General features: G+C 45.2%; 1 long non-coding RNA gene across 2 annotated transcripts in view; it reads right to left on the minus strand.

Annotated features, from left to right (window-relative positions):
- The window catches only part of LOC136993163 (uncharacterized), a 182,537-nt gene that overhangs the window by 96,655 nt on the left and 69,020 nt on the right, over window positions 1–16,862 (minus strand). For both annotated transcript variants that reach the window (XR_010885365.1, XR_010885366.1), the window contains exon 2: window positions 5,781–5,894. This is a non-coding gene — a long non-coding RNA (uncharacterized lncRNA). The remainder of the gene's footprint in view (window positions 1–5,780; window positions 5,895–16,862) is intronic.

Raw genomic sequence — 16,862 nt, forward strand, 5'->3', positions numbered from 1 at the left:
GCGGGTCTTCTCCCTACGGCTAGCATAACTGGGATGCATTAACTCGGGTGAAGAGCAACAGCTATTCTAGACTTAGATAAGGATTTTAGCTGAAGGATATTCACCAAGTCTCCAGCACTGTTGGCACAACACAGCCAGACTGTCCGAGGCTTGGAGCCCGTTGCTGAGGACCAATTTTCTGAACAAACAAGGCTACAGCAACACTCTCCCCACAGCAGGTAAAAAGGGCTTTGGAACAGAGATGATATTTGTCCAGAGAATCACAAAAGAGGGTTTACTGTTAGCAATTTCTCATGCCTTAAACTGACCCCTTTTCCTCTCCAGTTTTCTCATCTTCTAAGTGCCATATTTAAGCACATCATTTTTGTTGCGGCCAGGGCATTTCAGTGCAGAACAACAGGATTTACAGATTAGGCAGGGGGAAGGGATGGTGGATGGGGCGTAGTCACTGTCTCAGAATCAAAGCAGCAAAGAGAATATTTTCACAACAGTGTCCTTAAAAGAGAACAAAATGTCTCTGTTAAATTGGGTAATTGGGTCACAGTACGGAGCCGATGAAACATGAAGTCCCAAAAGATATCCCTGCTTTGGGGTGGTGGTGTGGAAATCCTCACACAGCAGCTCTATGAGTAACAGCAAAACGAAGCAAAGAGCAGGTCAGGTGATTCACTTTTAGCTCCTGGAGATTCACACGACACTGCAGCTACAGGAAAAGGCTCACTGGTGTGTTAAGGCAATTTTGCTTACACAGTGCCTCAAGCCTTCTGGCATTTTTTTCCTCCTTCCTTTGTTTTTGCGTTTGTCTGCAATTATAAGGACATTCACAGGGAAACAGGATTTCTGTTCACTAGAAGCCCATCTGCTCCCACTGCTTATTTCTCGCAGTTGTCACAGTTGTCATTCTTGTAATGAATTTCCATGTCGTAACTGCACTGATGTCAGTGCACTTCACATGGGGAATGAGCAGGGAAGCCACCCTGCTATGGAAAGGAGGTCCACAGTACCCAGAGGACCCAGTAGGAATGTCAAAGCACAGAGCGTGGCTCCCTGTTTCCATACGACCCCCACCAATGAAATAAAACCTGGGAAACAGAGAGGATATTCCCTATGGCAACACCTCGCTTCAGGCCGAGCACTGGTGAGTCGCTCTGCTAAGCATTTCTGGGACACTTCACACTTTCCAGACCACTGGAGCTGCATTCCCTTTGGGTTCACTGGTTGGGCCAAGAAGTCGGGCTGGACTCTGTGCCGATTCAAGCCAGCTCTAGCAAGCCAGAGAAGGACTGCTTTGGCCACAGGAATCAGCTGAAGGGATAAATCTGGGAATAGATTTTCAAGGCCTCAAGCTGGGCAGAGCTTTGAGGTGGATCTACCCATGCCCTCCCTCAATGCTAGTGTGCCACTACCAGCCTCCATAGTTCGGTCCTATTCCAGTACCTACCACAGCAATGAACTCCTAGAATAAAGGACTACAAAAAAGGGGTTAAAACAAACTCTACCCCCTCCTCTTGCCTTGTAAGAAAAGTCTTATCTTTTTGGCTTGGTTTCATTCAGCTTCCCTGTTTGCTGTGAACTCAATATAGTCTTCTCCAGGTGCCCCTTTCTTTCCATCAACTCTGTGACCTGGCTCTGCACCTGCTTTCTTGTCCTCTGGGGAGTCTCTGGCTGGTTTCTTGAGCAGTCGGCTCCCTCTTCTGGCTGGCCCTGCCTTGCTCTCCCCATTAGGCTCACTGCCCTACTCTCCAGCTCAGAAATTTCTCTCCAAGAGCAGGCTCAAGGGCTCTCTGGGAAGACACACTTTTCCCCCTTTCAGGGCCAGACCTAGAGTGCAGAGCCCTAACAAAGTACACCCAGCCAGGACAGAATCACAGTGCACAGCAACCAGACGTAGCAGACTACACATACGATTAGACGGCTGGAAAAGCCAAATTTCCTAACACTAGTGCATATGCTGCAGGATAGTTCATGGAGCTGAACTGCAAGAGCAGAAAAAGCAATACTCCACAGGTCTGTGCACAAGCTTTCAAATTAACCATACTCCCATCTGGTTTCCACCTGTTCTGCATTCCCCTTTCCTGCCCATTCCATGCCTTGAATATCTGTGGAAACTTTGCAAGGTTACCAGAAAGTAAACATGGTACCTTGCTCTCCCCTTCTCCACAACTCGACACGTGGCTGATGCGGCTGGTTCATGTCTGCCAGCTCTAGGGTGGTTAAGGCTTGGCCCCAGCTCCTGCAGACTTCCCTACTCTATCTCATCTGTACCATGCAGAAATGCCACCTTCATGGCAAATGACCTCTCCCTCCTCAAATGCTCCCAGAGATATGGTGGCCAGCCCAGAGCCCAGAAGTACAAGCAGATTCTGGGCATCCAAAGCCAGTGCAAAGTGCATAGGCTATGTCATCCTGCAGAATCCAAGGATTCATGCAGGAGGTAGGGATAAGACTCTATATTTCAGTTTTGCTTTCTACAAGCATGGTAAATGAATAGTATTTACTGAAAAATACCCTGGAAGAGATACAATTAAGGTCTCCTTCAGCATGCTATGCAATTAGGTTTGGGGGACCAACTTAATTATCAAGGAACCTAAAAACTCTTACAGAGGACTGGATGGTCAGAATACAGCATAAGTATACTGCTCAACTGGAGTGCCTTTGGATAGACCCTCTGAAATAGAAATTGAAGACCTAAGGCTACCTGGAAGGAAGAACTCAACTAATACTCTTTGTGACCCCGACTGGCAGGAAAAGCAAGTGCGGAGTACAGCAGTGAATAGACAGTGGGAGAGTGAAATGTAGAAAATAAGGCAAATGAAGCAAATGTATGAAAGGCAGATGAGTATCATGAGTTTAAGTTAAAGTCCACAGAAAAAACATCAACTCTGATGGGCTTTGGGTCATTTTGGAGGAGGTGAAATGAAATAAAAAGTTTCTTTTCTCTCTTTTCTTTCTCTCTAAGAGGCATTGCTGAATTCTACCCAGCTCACGAACAAATATAACATTGCACGTGCCCTGCTTTCTTCTCACTTGGACGTTTCCTCATTTCAAGATTATAGATCTTCATTTTTCCACTATTCCAGAACAAAGACAGCACTGTTTTGCTATTGTAGAGCTACTTCCTGAGTGCTGAACCATGCAAGAAAGTCTACTATGTTAGAAAAAGCAATGAATGAAGGATTTGATTAGAGTGGGGCGAAGAGGGAAAGGGGAATACAGTTGAGATTTGTGTTCTTGCTGCACATAGCTATTGGAAACAGTAGGGACACTTGAACTGCATTTGAAAAGTTCACAATAAGGCCCTTAACATCAAGTTTTTGTCTGATGTAAATTACTATAAATTCAGGTGGTAGCAAGGAGATTCACCACTCGCTAAGGGTGCCGCTCCTCATCTGGCCTGTTTCCCAATTTCTTTACCTATACATTTCTAATAAAATGCTTTCCACAAAGGCAATGTCCACTACACCAATCATCCTGTTCAGTAACTCAGGACTTGCTGCATTTGGATCCCTATAAGCACACAGCAGGGTCAGTGGACTTCAGGGAAGAAAACACCTCATATTTTTGATCTTTTATTTCTACCGGCTGCATCACTACTCCAAGTAGTGAGCTTTCCAGATCAGAGCTGACTCATTTATGCCTGTGCCATTGAGGGTACCTCCTCTACTAATCTTGTGTGTCAGTGTGGTACAGTTGGTAATATTTGTCTCTGGGACAGCAGGTTAGGGTTTTACTGAATCCTACACATCAAGCCTCTGAATTTAGTGTCAACCAAGGATAAACCAAGGACCTATGGCAAAGTGTGATCTATTACAATTTAATATTGGGCGGGTGCTGCATTGTTAGAAATGCAGTTCCATCTTTCAGATGAGAAGCCAAGCCTGAACTGTCACATGGCTGTATTTTTTTCCAGATTTTGGGAGAACTGCAGATTCACATTTTCTCCCTTCTGAAGACCAATAGGATTGAACGTGGCTGAAACTGATGGGGAACTGAAGAAATTTAATAAAGGATATACTTGGCTATAAAATCAGAAACAACGCAGGCTCAAAGCAGAAAGTAAACAGAATGAAATCCATTTCTCTAAATAACGCCAAGAAGTTTTCATCACTGTGTTGCAGAGGGTTTGGTGTGCTGGGGCAGCGGGGAGAGGGAAAGGGCAGTGACATTCACACCAGGGAGATCACCACTCCCATGCTCTGCCTCTCCTGCTGCCTCCCTCGCTGCTCACGGGACACCTACGCTGAAGAAATATTTATGCATGGCTCCAGTTTGCTCACACGCCTGGCTGTAAATGGCAGTGGTCTGGCTGACCTTTCATCACATGGCAATTATTTAATGCACGTACAGCACTTCGAATACCTCACGATACAAACACTGGTCGTAACTATTCATAGAGATCTGAATCAGTTCCTTATTCTCCTTTTGTTATTTAGCAGCTGGAGACGGTGAGAGGCAGCACTTTCTGCAGTTACGGGCCTGACCTCTTACTACCCTGCAGACTTTGCTATGCATTGCAAAAACGTGTGCATGTTTGCCAGTGCTTTAAAAACTCAATTGAACAGTGCCATTTCTACTGCAGCAACATGCTCCAACTTCTGTGAATAGTGTAGAAGGGCATTTGGTTGTTAATGAAAACCTTCTCTTTTCACAGTAAAGTACAGCAGGCCTCTGGGGCTCACATTAGGACTACAAAGCTTGTTTGCACACTGTAAGGCCAGGAAGAATTATCCCTTCTGACTTCCCGTACATCTCAGCCTATTCATTTTCACTCAGTTACCCTGTATTAAACCTAATAACCCTGCTATTACAATTAATGGCTTGTGTTGATTAAGACCCATCTGAAATGAGAGACTATTACAGCCTCTGAGACAATAACGAATCCTCCATGGGGACAATTTGTCCCAAAGGCTCAACTTTCCTGCTGCCAAAAACATGGGCCCGACTGAACTTTCTTTGCTTCATCTTCCAGCCAGGGGGGCTCACTTTGAATTACCTCCCAAGACTAAGGAATTGTTTCATATCTGGCGCCTTCTCTCTGTGAAAGTACGTGGACACAATAGTCAAGTCACTTCTCATTTCTTTTTTGTCTCACTAAACAGGTAAAGGTGTTGAGGCCTTCACCCTGCCAGTAGCTCTCATCTTTTTTTTTTTTTTTTTTTTGTGGCTCTATTCTGTACCTTCTTCAGGTTTTCAAATAATTTTTTAAAAACCCGGAAAGAGCACTGTCCCTTGCAGCTTACAACTGTGTAAGATTTTAGAAAGCTGCACAGGGGCCTTCGGCATCACCAGATCCATCAACAGAGGGAAGTTACTGCTTTAAATACTCTCAGGCCAACCCCCTCCATGACAACCTTTTTCAAATGAATCCGCCTCCAATTTAGCAAGCCAGCACCAGAGCAAAGTAAAATTGAGGCCGACTAAAAAAAAAAACAAAAAAACCCCAACCAGCTGGATTCTCTTTTGCTTCTGTTACATGGGAACTCAGGAAGCCTTTCAGTGGTGGAAACATAATCCCTTGGTGTTAGCCGTAGCCATTTTGGGTTGGTATTAGATAAGGAACATCTTGATATGGTTTGGAAACTGCCTCCAACATCATTCCTGAATCAGATTCACTACTTTGTGGCCTGGTATACAAGTACAGACATTACATTCCTGTATTTCTTAGGGAAATGACTTCATCTTCTGATACAGTACTAACCATCACAGTGCCTGTTTTACATAACTTTTAATCCCCTCACTGTTCTGTGATCATTAACGGGAGTGTTTTTGTGTTACTTTACCTCTTAATGAAGCAGCAGCAGACGGAAAGCCCTCCAAACAACTGTTGACTGCACATTTTCCTCTGCTCCGCTGCTCTAGTAGAAACATCTCCCTCCCCTCTTCATTTGCTCAGTCTGGAAACAGAAACAGAAAGGGGATCTGGGTTTCCACAGGTTTTTTTGGTTCCAGAACAACTAAATCTTCAATGAGAGAAAAGGCTTTGCCAAGGTGATACAATCTTCCTCGCTAGAGTTTGCCAGCTCAAACAGTATGTCCTGGCAAGCTATCAAAGCTGGGGTAACCACGCACAGGCCTAGGTCAGCAAGAAAGAATCATTTTGATCCTTGCCTTATCTCTTTCCTTCCCTGCTACCTTGTGCCAAGACTAGACAGTGACTTTAGACAGGATACAAAAAAAAAAACCCAAACCACTCATCACTTTTCTCCCACAATCCTTTCTTTCACTTGGCTCAACTTCAGCCACCTGCTCCTGTGACAAGTAGCCACACTAGTCATATCACAGTTTAACAGACTGCCTGGAGATCAACTACATTTGAATTCAATATTTTGAAGGAATGTAAAGTAGTTTGCTTCATTTCATCTAAGCTCTGGCCATATACACACACTCATATCCAAAGCTGCCCCAGCCTTTGGATAGGAGTTTCTGCATTTGCCTATGTGTGCTCTTAAGTAGAGAGCTAAGGTGTTCCTCCCCAGGACTGTAATAGATCCTCTGAGGTTTCTCCCCTCAAATCTCAGTCCTTTTCTCTAAACACTGCTGCTTTCAGCAGGATGTATTCCCTGCCTTGAAAGCCTGTGGCAAAGCTACTTTTTTTCTTTTGGCTCTAGACCTTCTTTGCTGCCATTTGCTTCCCTTTTTAGACCAAGCCAGCTAGGACCACTGCAATGGCATAAGAAACACTCAAATCTGGAGAGCAAGCGAACAACTTGAAAGCACGTAGAAAGGAGGATGGGGTGTCTTCCTTTGGGCTTTCACACAGCTCTGTTGTGGTGCTCCAGCCTTCTCAGCAAAGCCTCATCAAGTTCACTCAAGCAATGAGCTAACTGAGACTAGGTTTAATACAGTCCCTAATAAAGGAAATAAACCAGCTCTGTGAAAGCAAAGCAGCCTCAAACCTCATTAAAAATCTTTGTTTAACCATTAAACTCGCCTAATGCTACCTAGAGGATGAGATTGTCTGGGCCAGATCTGCTTCCCTTACCACTCAATTCTATTGCATTTTAATGTCAACATAATACTCTTCTAGTACAAAGATTCCTTGTTCCCTTAAAGCCATGGCTCACGGCGTGCAGGCAAAGCAGGCCAGTGCTTACTAGGCGGACAGCACCACCTTTTTTCTGGGCTATTTATACTGAGGCTCACTGGAAGCACTTTCAACATGTGGAAGCAGCCTTCCTCTCTTCCTTAATGAAAGGAAGAATTGTCTTTTTTAACTAATCAAAATGGTGCTACAGGTGTAAAATTCAGTGAGCAAAACCAGCATTCCTGAGCGTTTATACAAACACAAGATGCTCAGAAGTGGGACTCAAAGGGCTTATTACTCGGAAGTGGGAGAGACCCCGGAACAGGGAGTCCGAGCGGCTGCGCTCCGGTTCCTGTTCTCCCACTGACTCGATTTCCGCCCTCCTCATCCGGACTCTGTTTTCCACTCTAAAACGTCTGGCAAGAGCATCTGCAAGGCTAAATAAATTAACATTTGTGAAATGTTTTGAGATCTTGAGATAGGAGGGGCTATAAAATCACCCAGAAATATTGATGTCTTTTATTATTTATTAAAGCCGCCGTCGTGCACTTAGCCCGGAGCTCTCGGAACATTTTGAACAAGAAAGAAAACCACCGCGTCTGGGCAGCGTCTCAAGCTCTGCAGCAAGGTGACCCCTGTGGGCAGCAGCAGGCCGTTTTCACGAGCGGTTTTGCCTGGGACAAAGTCAGGGGAGGCAGCGCTCAAAGCACAGGGCAAACGTCCCCGGGGAGGTGGAGGCAGGCGCCGGCTGCCCGGCCCAGGCTGCTCCGGACGCGCTGTAGGCGGGAGGCAGTGCCCCCAGCCACGGCCTGAAACGCGGAGCTGTAGGCTTAAAACCGAAAAGGCCGAGTCCTGCTCACGCAGCCCTCCGTTCCCAGCCTCACAGGACACCCTCAGCTCGGCCATGACAGGTCTGTCGCCACCAGGAGCGGTCGGCAGGTCAAGAGGGCAGAGCAGCACCCGTGACCCCTCCGGCCACAGGCTGAACCTTCCCCACCAGGAGACTCTGCGCAGAGCCGGGACCCTTTTTCTCCACCTTATGTCTTTGACCTAAGCACAAAAGCCGTACGTTAAAGTGAGTTTAAATGGTTAAAGGCACTTGTTCCTCTAAAAAGGGAATGAAATTGCTATTGACACCTCCATAAAAGAGAGGCTTTTCAGGCACAATATGAAAGCGACAGATGAGGAGTCTTCCTCACTTTGCATGTCTGCAATTAGATCTGCATCCTCCTCCTTTTCTGTCGTTAGAGAAATAGGTACCGGTGTCTTCAAAGGAAGAGGAAACTTAATGGCCTCACTGGCGGTTTGATGAATAATTAATGCCACTGCATTAATCGGGAAGTTAACTAAGGCCTGCAGAGAGCCTATCTTTAATGCACCAAGGCCTCTGACTTTGGACAAGAGCAGGGCCCTGGCTCAGGGAGACACACGGCAATCTAAGCACACACTGCAACATGCAAAAATCACAGATAGAGAGACACGCAAACATTACCCTTGCTCAGTGCCGTGCAGTGGGGGGTTTTATTAACAGCTCAGCAGGGCAGAGACCCGAGGATACGCCAGGTTTCCTCCATTTGTGCAACCACGGGACACGGATTGGGAGACATGGGATGCTGACAGGGCTCCTGGAAACTAAGCCCACCACGGGGGTAACCTACTGGGCAGGGCTTGGGGCAATGAATTTGCCGTGGCCCCAGCGAGGGAGGTTTAGCTGAAGGGCAGCAGTTTGACTTAGTTTAGTTTAGTTTACGTGACAAATAACGAAGCAGCCACGCGCCTCGTGAGGACTCATGTGAGGTGGGAAGAGCTGTGTGCTGACGCTTGCCCCGGGACGGTGTGCCACCTCCATCCCTGCTACGTGAAAACGGGTTCGGTAATTTTAGTCCTCTCTCTTGCTCTTTGGCTGTTTCGCTTGACAAGCTCTTTAAAGGCAGAGCCCGTCTCTTACTGTGCTTTATGCAGAGCGGCCCCTACAACTGCTGTGCTGTGAAGCAAATCATATCAAACATTACTTACTGGTTGTATTTGTGAAACATAAGGAAAAAAGGTAACAGCCAAACACATTTAAACACATTGTCCTAATTGATATTTTTAAGAAAACAACAGCACGGCTGCACCCATAGGAACCTTGTCAGATAAATGCTAAATGTGCCATTGAAAATATCATCTGTTCAGACTTAATCATCCTCCGTTCACCCTTTCCAAAAATAAAATGCAAAAAAAGGAAAAAAATCTTTTTGGCTGAAACATTTGGTTCTTGCTCAAGAATCTGGTCTGAATTTTATAAAGGTTTCCTGGAAGCTGAGATCAAGGGGCTGGTTTGGGGCTCAGAAAAAGGCCCTCTGGCGGGATGAAGAAGAGAAAACTGCCAGAGACCAAGACTGATACTTTGTCATTCGTTTATTGGGAACACTGCACAGGACTGTTCCTGTTAATTAAAACCAGCGGTGAACAAAGCTAGTTTGCAGAGATTGGGCTTTGGCCAAATGTTTGTATATAGATGAGGAAATGAGCTCATAAAAGTCATGAATGGCCTCCAACCTCAGGTTTTATAATTGCCTCTCACACCTTGCTTCCAAGCCCCTCCAACTACCACATTTTGTAATAAAAGTGAGAATGGGACTCCTCACATATATTTTGAGCTGGCATCTTGGAACAAATATGGATCATGGAATGGGAACAAGAAAATCCCAGCACAGGGATTTTCCTTGGTCAGAACTGATTAAAAACTCTCTGAGATTGGCCCCATTCCATCCGGATATGGCTTATATATTTATGACTTTCATGAGCTAAGTTTTTCCTCAGGTAAAAATTCTTGCCATAATAAGCCCAGTTAAAATGCATATTGAAATCAATGGGATTAGATAGAGTAAGGACTTGCTTTTTTAATTCAGACAAGAAGAGTGCTTCATTTACTGATCCATCCTGCTGGCCACCGATCTAAAAAGCCTGGATGGGAGATGACTGAAACATCCCAAGTCTGACATCGATGACAGAGACAGGCTTGCCATGACACCATCTCCAACATAGCTCTTGTTGCTGACTGAGAGAACGGACAGAGGTATCTATCTTTCCTCAAAAGGCAAACTTGTCACAGTATATTTTACTGATGAGGTAGGACTCGTGGGCTGATGTGAGCAACACTGCGAAATTGCTGCCTACTTAAATATATATATATATATACACACACATAGAAAGAAATACACACTGCCTTCAGCAGATAGTGTGATTTAAGTCAAAATATGCTTACTGGCATGTCCACTCCAGAAAGTTTATAACCAGAAGTATCCCAGTATAATTGTACCACCAGGGTTATAGCCGTATAACTGCGTAGCATCGTTCTTATCCCGGAGTAAGCCATGCATACACACGCTTTGGGTGCACCAAATACAGAGGTCTACTTACACCAGTGCAGTTCTGCCAGGAAATTTCTTAGACATGTCTTAAGACAGATTTTTCTCCAGGACTAACACGTTTGCTGTCTGGTAACTCTCAGCAGTACCAAAAACATTCTGATAAAAGGAGCCCAACAGAAAGAACAGGAATGTCAAGCCAACGATTAAGACAACTCATCTCATTTAATGAGATGTTTTCTCATTTGTTTTCTTCTCAAAGGACAGAATCAAAGCCTAAATTAACTAATTCCCTCCAACCATACACCACCTAATTGCACTGGCTTTGTTTCCTCAGTTCAGTCCATCAGTCTAACAGCTAATTACTCCTAATGTGCTCTAAAAGTTGTCTTGTACTTAGGGACAGCTCCTTTCTCATTTCAAGAAGAAAGCGGCGTCCTTCAGAGTTAAGTTGGTTTACCTTAGCCTGATCTGATGGTTACTGCAAATCTTAGATCTTTTCCCCACAAAAAGACAATATTTAAGCAGAAAACCCAGCAGCAAACATCCTGGGTGGACACCCAGGGATTGCACAAGGTCATATTGTTTTCTGTCCATGACAGAAGAAATCCAAAATGCAAAATGTCACCAAAACAGCATCCAGCAACAAGCATTACACAACAGAGAGGGGAGAAATGGGCTGCATTTTTTGAAATTTCTACTTATTTTGTGTTTTCTCAAGGAAGTCTGGAGTGTTAGAGCTGACTTTCTAAAGGACTAGTCTCTCTGTAAAGGGAATCTAACTCACACGCTGACACATCTGTGTCATGAAGACCTGAACTTAAGCAGGAAAGACCCCACCCTTGGTGTCTGTGAAAGCCCACCTCAGCCTTGAGTTTCTGAAGAGCTTCTTACTGCACTTGGAGGGTCTGGCCTGATCTTCCCCTGTGGGGAAATAAGCACATCCAGCAATGTGTCCATTAATTCTCCTTTCACCCCAGCAGGAGATTTTGTACAGACCTGTGTTTCTGGTGAGATTGCAAAAGCATTAGACAGCTCTCTCTTTAATACATGTTACCTCTTTTCAGAGCACAGAGAGGGACACAGGTGACAGTGCCGTGTCCCCTGCCTTGCTGTCCATACACTGGCAACACATGGCCTACAGATAAGCTGAACATCCTGCCTTCATGCACCCAACAGAGGCAAACACCACTCACATCCACAGCAGGTTGCCAAGCTGTGGTTTACACTCCTGCACGCTCAAGAGGCTGAAACAATACACAGAGAGGGTGGTGCTGTAATTATCCTATATCTGGGTTTTCACCAGGGCTTCCACCTAAAACCTACACTGCCATTTATACTAAAAGGGCAGCCCTGTAAACTAGTAACAGTGCCAAGCCATTAGAGAGGGCTACCACCACGCACACTTTGCCTACGGATTAAGGAAGAAACTGAGCATCAGGGCACATCAAAAGACACACAGAAACACTACGAGGGAGAAAATGAGACATTGCAGCCAAGTAGGGAGGTGAATGATTCTCAGCATGAAAGTGGCACGTGGAGGAATCAGGCTGAGTCAGAAAAAGATGGCACAGAAATCTCCCGCAACAGGGAAGAAAGCTGGCTAAGGATGAGCAAGAGGAACAATGCGATGGAGGGCGAGCGATCAGAGAGCCCTGAGAAAGATTCAAACATGAACGAATTAAAGAATGGCTCTAGGACCCAATGTGTCATGAGGCCGCACCTCTGGCTTTGGGCCTACCTGCCCAAAGGAAAAGGAAAAGGCTCTTCAGCAGAGGAATTTCTAGCACAGCAACTGCCTTGCCCAAACACTCCTTGCACCAGAGCCAGAGAGCACTCCCACGCTCCTACTCCAAACGCACACTGCGAGTCAGGGAAGATGAAGAGAAAGGACCCAATTTCCTGAGGCAAGAGGAACTGGGAGACACAATAAGGAAAAAGAGTGAGGGCACAGACAAAACAGTCCTTGCATTTTATCTCACAACTTCAGACTGTCCCACTAGAAGAAACATAGTTATCTCGCCCTCATCTTCCACTGTGCAACACATACTCCTTTTCTTTTTAGCTCACTGGATTAAAGGTAGTTGTCATGGCAATATAGGATGAAAGTCACTGCATCATTCAAGTTCCCCATTGACTGCTGCAGTCATTTCTCCCCAAAAGACTTGAACAACTTTCTGGCCCTTCACAGAGCTCTGCCAATAACCTGGGTCCACAGTGGCTGCTCCCAACGTGCCCTTTCCCATGGCTCCATGACCTAAGCTCTATGCTGTCATGCAAGACCCACCAGTCTGCTGGTGTCCAGCCCGTACTTTCCTGGTTAATCTGCCTGCCTCTCAGGCTGTTTGGGGAGCGCTTTTTGCTCACTGAATGTTTTTAAGTACAAACAAGCCCTCGCCAGGTGCTCCTTGTGAATTCAGCCAGGACTGAGGCTGCTGGAGTAGAGCACTGTGCTACGCCTTCGCCCCCGGGAATGAGCAAGGTGATCACCTCCAACAGCCAGCACTCCTCCAAGCTTGTGGCTTACCTCGTCTCCTGTACCTCCAGATGGGTTCCCTCCTCACTTTGGCTGGGCAAATTACAGAGGTGAGAAAGGGTGTCTGGTTAGCACCTAGGGAAGCTAATGCATCCATAATCCTGCAGCTAAAACGCAGCAGTTTCCTCCACCCTTACACTGAATTGCTCTCCCTCATCTTGTTGCAGCCTTAATTACAGCCTAAGCTTGAGGAAACTCCTGAGATGAAGCAGGGTCTGCCAAAAGCACTGTTATTTTGCAGCAGCATGGAAAAACAACTTAGAGTTCCACAGCTATGAAAAGCTGAGAGCCTTTAACAGAGCTTTTGCTTTAACTAGAAATGAGTTAAATTTCAGTTTCTTTGTCCAAATGCCTCTCTACATCAGTATATGGAAAGCAGCAATTCTGGAAGGATGGAGATAAAACACTTACTATTATATATATTGCTCACATGTTTAGTATGAGCAAAGGAGACAGGAGCATGGAATTCTGCTTCTACTGACTTTCTAAATAACCATGGGCCACAGGTCGTATTGTGAAAGCATGCATTTCATAAAATTAATACAATTTCCAGTCATTTTACAAAATGACAGACTTCATGGGCCTTTTACATCCTCTAACTGTTTCACGTGGTCATTCTGTAATATACATAAAAGTTTCAGGTACTTCTTGAAATGATTTGTTGTTACTGTTATGGTCACTGCATGCCACCTGGCCTGACAAGCATTTTGTCACGTGACTGTGGTGAAAGGTGAAATTGTCTGTGGTGAAGACCCTAGAAATACATTTGACTTGTGCTTAAAACATTCAGCTATTGATTCACATCCATCAGGAAAAGCCCGTGTCACCAGGTGAGGCTTTCTCAGGGCTGCGGTAGTGCAGGTCAGGTCTGCATAAAAGTGTGTGCAAGTTTCATTAACTTTTTTGAGACTTATTTTATCCCTCTGCAAAACAGAGCTAAAAATATCTTCCATTCCAGCACGTATATCCATAAGAGAGCCCACTCCAAATATTATTTTATTAGTTATCTACACTATATGGTGCCCAAAGATTTCATTGTGATTAGGTTTTGAACACTATGGGACAAAATGAGACAGTTGCTAAGCTCATAGAATAGACCAAGTGGGTTAAGAGTAGAAAAAACAAGTTATCACTATTGTTTTGAAGGCTATGAGACCAAAATGACTTTGGGTCAGGTCTAGAGAGGCTGAACCACCCACCCACAGCTGAGGATTATTTTTGAAAGAAATGGACCCAGGCTTCCTTAATAGCAGCTCAAAGCCACAGCTAGAAGATTAATGCTCCTCTCCTGCAATTGCTCACTTGGTTACTGACTGGCCAACAGCACCAACCAAACACAACTGCTGGGCAGCCATGGACTGTGGTTCACAGTGGGTGCTGTGTACTAGTGCCACCTTCAACACCACCTGTTCACCATTAGGTCACATTTAGCAGGTTTCTTGAGTGCTAGAAACCTGAAGGAGGCAGGTTTGCTCTCTCAGGACCAGCACAGCACCTGCTGTCATTCCTTCAACATTGCTTTCCTCAAAGAAATCCCCACCAGCTGCAAGGATCCCATCTACTACTTTCTGGAAAAATCTTCTGGGACCTAAGTTATTCTTGCATGGGAAGTCCTTAGGAGCAGTGACTTTTTGTGACTGTGTGACTGAATCTATCTTGCTTTGGGTGGTAACATCATTGCTAGGAATGATAATGTTTCCATGGGGCAGGGAGGGATGGGGGACACAGAAATGAATGGCATCTCCAGTTCTTCTGGTATTCGTGAGGCAGACACTCTTATCTAGCTTCTCATCTCTGATTCAGAAAGGCTTCTCACTCACTGGAAGGAACAGTCATTCTTCTCTTTCTGTCAGACTGGAATCTGACTGTTGCCAAGACCAAGCTTGCCCCAATGGGAGCAGGCATCTTGCACCTTGCACTCTAACAGCCTCATTGATGTTCCCCCTTTCCCTCCCCTGTGGCACCGAAGGTCTGAATTAAACCAAACAGTGTGGATGTGTTTGCACTCTTGCCCTGGTTTTAAATGAGCAAGCCTGGTTTGCCTCTGATGGCAGCACAGAGACAGCCCACAAGCCTGACCACCCGCTTTGCTCTGCTGTTCAGCAGATGTGAGAATGTACCTGTTTCCTGCGCTACACAGGCTGTTACACAGAAATGATGTGTAGGCTGGTGTAGGATCCTTCGGTAAGTGCTGATCTGAGCGAAAAGGCTTGCAGACATTGTTTAGATAAACTTGACACTACCTGGATAACGTGATGGATAACTTCAGCATTTCTGAATGTGGGAGACTTTCCACCTTTGGCCAGAAAAAGGGATGTTGCTGAATCAACAGGGGTGGGTAGGATTTGGGGAATCTGAGGTCAACCCCTACATACTTCCTACTGTATTCAACAGGAACAGATAAAAGCCAGCACTGAATCCTTCAAAACCTCCCCCTAAATGCACACTGGTAGGATGCTCCCTGCCAGGCAGGGCAGGTGGGAGAACCCTGACATCACACACTGCCCACAGCAAGCAGCTCTGCTCGTACACTGGCAACCACCTCCTGCGCTAATGTGATGGCACCATTCTGGGGACCCCAAGAGCAGCAGTCCTTTAAGAAAGTCCAAGATACAAAACTCCAGGAGGTCTCACTGATAGCAACAGTGCTAGGAACCCATCTTTTTGCAAAGTCAAGCCAAGGATTAAGAGATTCTAATTACTGATGTTTGCAGTCACATTTTTCAGTGTGTGACTCATGCAGGGTCACATGGCAACTACAGGAAACACCTCAAAATAGGTCGAGGTGCCCTGACCCTCAGGGCCAAGTGCTAACTACTCAACCATGCCTGTCAGACTGGGCAAGAAAAGTGCCAATCTCTGAAGTTATGACAGGATTACACAGCTCTCCAGCTCAGAGCTCTGAAAAAAAAGTGACATTAAAGATGATTAAAAAAAATGAGAAACCTCCACAGGCCTACTGACAAGAGTATCTAATCACAAAGTAGAAAGTTGCTAAAAAATAATCTACACAAGTGGCTCCACAGAAACTGTAAGAGAGAGAAAGAAGGAAAAAGAGGAAATGTAATTGAAATAAGAGCCTCTCTCACACTAATGTCATTCTTGACATTTGAGCAATAAATTTTAAAGACAACTAAAATAATATTTACATAAAGGGTTTAATCACTGGATGTAGAAGACAACTCTGTTAGATCATCTCCAGGGAACAGAAGAATGATGGGCTAATTAGTTGTGTTTGCCAGAAATCGCTTTGCTTCATTTTGTTATTATTTGCTACACACTTCTCTTATGGATTGGGACCTCTCTGTGCAAGATGCTATGCAGACAGACAGAGCAATAGCTCTGGCCTCCAGATGTTTATTACTAGCGAGTGCTTGCGCTGTGGTAGCTCTCTGAAGCCTCCGCCAAGCATAGTAAAATCCCATAATGAAGGTGAGCTCACCCTCAATGAATGTCGGCTCTGCTCTGCTCGAGAGCTCTCTGTTCACTGGTCTTACACAACTGAACACAGGTTGTATTTTACACAACACCAATTTGCTGAACTAATTAGAGAAAGACAGAGCTGACCTGAAACATCAGTGCAAACCAAATCTTGGTCTGAGAATCAAACAGGTTTTCTCATTATTTCTTGTTTTCATGCATTGTTGCATTTCTTGCTTCTCCTCAAGGATGAAAATCGACACACAGAACGACTAGCTTAGTGGGATGAGATTTGCGCCTTAAAAGGCAAGCTCTGTACATAACTGATTCATAGGTATTTGCTTTAAAAACAGCATTAGGCTGAAGAGGAATTGAGACAGATTTACCAGCCTCTCCTCTGATTCTCAGGAAGAAAGCCTTGCGGACCTTGGTTCATGTGAGCCCAGCCATATGTGTGGGATGCTGAAGACGTAAAAGACATTGGTGGGCCGGCAAGGAATAAGTTTGCTCCTTTCAATCTTTCTGCACC

Source organism: Apteryx mantelli, chromosome 12 (assembly GCF_036417845.1).
Source record: "Apteryx mantelli isolate bAptMan1 chromosome 12, bAptMan1.hap1, whole genome shotgun sequence".
NCBI classification, from domain to species: Eukaryota; Metazoa; Chordata; class Aves; order Apterygiformes; family Apterygidae; genus Apteryx; species Apteryx mantelli.